Source organism: Meles meles, chromosome 7 (genome assembly GCF_922984935.1).
Source record: "Meles meles chromosome 7, mMelMel3.1 paternal haplotype, whole genome shotgun sequence".
Taxonomy (NCBI): Eukaryota; Metazoa; Chordata; class Mammalia; order Carnivora; family Mustelidae; genus Meles; species Meles meles.
The window spans coordinates 84,569,072-84,573,314 of record NC_060072.1 but is presented as its reverse complement, the minus strand read 5'-3'; positions in this window follow the sequence as shown (position 1 = coordinate 84,573,314).

Genomic DNA, 4,243 nt, shown 5'->3' with positions numbered 1-4,243 from the left:
GTACATGCATACACATGTGCATGTAATATATTATGTAAATAATATAACACAGTATGAAACAAATGTTATATCATATATTGTATTACATATTATACAATGTGTATAATATAGTACTATTTAACCTCTATTAAATTTAGGCTTATATGTTGGTACAGACAACATTGTATCTTAGGATAAATAGGCAATAAATATCTATGAGTGAAAAAACATAACTTTAGGATGCTAACGTTCTGTCTAATGCCTTTATACATAGATGTGTAGAAAGAGAAAATGGATGACTTTGTCCTTTTGCTTAATTACACATTTATTTATTTATTTATTTTTAAGATTTTATTTATTTATTTGACAGACAGAGATCACAAGCAGGCAGAGAGAGAGAAGAGGAAGCAGGCTCCCTGCTGAGCAGAGAGCCCGATGTGGGGCTCGATCCCAGGACCCTGAGATCACGACCTGAGCTGAAGGCAGAGGCTTAACCCACTGAGCCACACAGGCGACCCCTTAATTACACATTTAAAAAATTTGTTATTTATTCCAATTCCCATAACACTCATTACTGATAAAATAATTTAAAAAAAAACCCCTCCAGAATGGCATTGTTTTAACTAACATCTACTTGTGTACTTAGTTATGCACCGTCCTTTGCATTCTTTTTTAAATTCCTTTTTGTTATTAAAATGGGCAAAAGTTTTCCCCATTTACTGGCTGTAAAAACTGGCCCAATTTTATTGGTTATATAAAGCAGCTGCTTTTCATAAGTGAAACTAGAAATGATGGTTTGTTTGTTTTTTTTTAAGATTTTATTTATTTATTTGAGAGAAAGAGCACAAGCAGGGGGACTGACAGAGGGAGAAGCAGGCTGCCCGCTGAGCAGGGGGAGCCCGATGAGGGCCTCGACCCTGGAACTCCAGGTTCATGACCTAAGCTGGAGGCAGACACTCAACAGACTGAGCCACGCAGGTGCCCCCAAATGGTTTTTTTTTTTTTTTTTAAGATCCATTTACTTGACAGAGAGAGATCACGAGCAAGCAGAGAGGCAGGCAGAGAGAGAGGAGGAAGCAGGCTCCCCGCTGAGCAGAGAGCCCAATGTGGGGCTCTATCCCAGGACCCTGAGATCACAACCCGAGCTGAAGGCAGAGGCTTAACCCACTGAGCCACCCAGGTGCCCCCCAAATGGGGTTTTTTACAACTACTCAGGGTTCAGTTTTCTTATAATCATTTTCTTGTACCATGAAAAGATGGTACTCTAGAATGACCACCCCAGAGTTCAGGGACATGACTTTCTTCCAGCTATTAGGGTACTGTGGTCATCCTCCTCTGCATCTCAGCCTTCCCAGCAATGCCAGGCTGTCAAGTGCTGCCTTCCTCAGCCTTATACCTCCCTTTACTCACGGTGGGCCTTTGACTTTTACCTGCAGAAGTCCATTCAATTCAGTTTGGAGGAATCTCATATTCAGAGACTCCACCTCGAGTCACTGCTATACACAGAGTTCACAGCAAATTGCTACATTTTGCCTCGCATCTTAATTCTCCTTTGGGAATCCGCCTTGGACCCCGGTTTCCTTGGAGGACTAGTGTCCTGCCCCCAATTCCCAGTGCTGTAACTAGGGTCCTTCTGCTGAGAGAATCCATGACAAAAGTATTTCCTGAATCTCCTACATCAGGGCCTCCCTCCACCCTCCCCATAGCAGCCCCTAGAATTTCCTCTTCAACCACTCCCCTTGCGCAGACACCCCACTCCTCTCCACTATGGTGAGTTGTCACCAGACCCTGTAGGTACTATATTTGGCCACCTGGACCTGACATCTTCCCGACGCAGCCCTCATCTGTCTCCTCAGTTGGTGAACCTGGTCTAGATGTTCTCAGTAGGAGCAAGAAACACTTGAGGAATATCTTTAATATGGACTAAACTTGTTAAAATTAGATCCCTGCTCATTCCTGAGATTCTGATTCAACAGGCCTGGGGTAGGATTCAGGAATTTTCCACAAGCACCCTGGAGAACTCTTATTCAAGTAGCCATCCAGGGACACTGCTTGCAAACTATTGATCTGGCCCCAAGCCCCATCTTGCTGAAGTTCATGGACCAGGATTCTGGAGCAAGCAGCATCCATGTAACACGTATGGACACTGAAACACAATGAATCCCATCTTTTTGGGGCCTAAGTCACTGTTTGACATTGAACTATGGTGCCAGGAAAGGGCGAAAGCTGGGCTTCCAAATAGACATGCCCCAACCTGGTATAATTTCAGGCATTTCAGGACATCATGAAATTTTCAAACTTGGCCATACATGAAAATGACCTGGGGTAGGTGGTTAAACTCTAGAAGCAAAGGCCAACATTATTGAATCAGTGTCTCCAGAATGCAGTCTGAGAGTTTCTATTTTATCCTCTGCTCTGCATCAATCTGGTGTAAACCTCTGCACAGACCTGTCAATGATCTGGGACTATAGGGACAGAGCACGTTCCTTCTGAAATTTCAATTTAGAGGGTCTAGGCCTTTTGGCCTAAAGATTGTTTTATTATTCTGTTAATAGTAAACATCCTTAAGGAAGAAGTCTGCTTCAAGTGCCAGAGAAAATAATTAACATTAAACACTACCTTGCTGCTTTTGGGAAGGTACAGAGATATGGTCCTACCACGTCCGTCCCAACTGGAACCACGAGGCAGCTTACTTCGTATTCTTCCAGATGAGCTCCTCGGCACTGGTCTCCACTTAGCGCCAACAAGGACTCTCATTTACAATAATTACTTTTTCATGAATGACCCCCTCCACATTTTTAAAAATTGAGAATGTCTAATTTGTCTCTCTGGTATCTTAGACATTATCTAGCATAAAAATGTTCAGTAAATTGTTGCTTAATACATTGAAGATAGTACTTTAAACCCTCACACCTCAAAGCCAGGGAGTTTATCAGGCCTTGCCTCTGAGCAGGCTTTGATATGGAGAAGGAAGAGAATGGGAGGGCACTGCCCCTTCCAATTCCGTCCCTCCCCCACCCCCATCCTCTGCCATGGACACACACCACCTTTCATGGGGCAAGAGAAAGTGGAAGATACATTAGACAAATGCCAAACATTCATTTTCAGAGCCAAGGCCATTTCCAGAAAGGGTGATGCCTCTCCCATTTCAGGATACCACTTAGGCTGCCCTAACAGCTCTCTTCAGGGCCTCCTTTGCAAGCAAGCTGAGGAGGCAACTCTGTAGGTTTGGGTTTAGGGGGTACACATTCAGGTGCTGATATTTGAATGAGCAGGCCTATAAGCAGATTTGGTTGGATGAGGATATTTGGAAATTATAGTTGGAAACCAAATGTCATGATCATGATGACAGACTTACATATGAGCTCACCTTTGGTAGGATTCTCCCTTTATGTTATAAGTTAAATTGCTAGCATAAAAATTGGCTACACTGAAAAACACAAAACTCTTATGCATCTAGAAGTCAATCACAAGAGAAAATCTGGAAAGACCATAAATACATGGAGGTTAAATAACAAGCTATGAAACAATGAATTGGTCAACCAGGAAATAAAAGAAGAAATAAAAAAATACATGGAAACAAATGAAAATGAAAACACAATGGTCTCAAACCTCTGGGATGCAGTAAAAGTGGTCCTACGAGGGAGCCTCATAGCCGTATAGGCCTCCCTCAAAAAGCAAGAAAAATCTCAAATGAACAACCTAACCTTTCACCTACAGGAGCTAGAAAAAGAACAGAAAACAAAATGTAAAACCAGCAGAAGGAAATAAATGATGAAGACTAGAAATGATGAAGATTAGAGCAGAAATAAATGATACAGAAAGTAAAAAAACAACAACAGCAACAATAGAGCAGATCAATGAAACCAGGAGGTGGTTCTTTGAAAAAAAAAATCAATAAAATTGACAAACTTCTAGCCAGGTTGATCAAGAAAAAAAGAGAAAGGATTCATATATATAAAGTTACAAATGATGGCATGGATGCGGAGAAAGGGAGACCCTGTTGGTGGGAATGTAAACTGATGCAGCTGCTCCAGAAAACAGTATGGAGGTGCCTCAAAAAATTGAAAATAGAGCTACCCTATGACCCAACACCACTGGGTATTTACCCAATGAATACAAGAACATTTGTTCGAAGAGATACATGTACTCCTCTGTTTATCACAGCATTGTTTACAACAGCCAAGATATGGAAGCAGTCCAGGGCCCATCGGTTGATGAATGGCTGAAGAAGTGTAGTGTGTGTATTTGTGCATATGTGTGT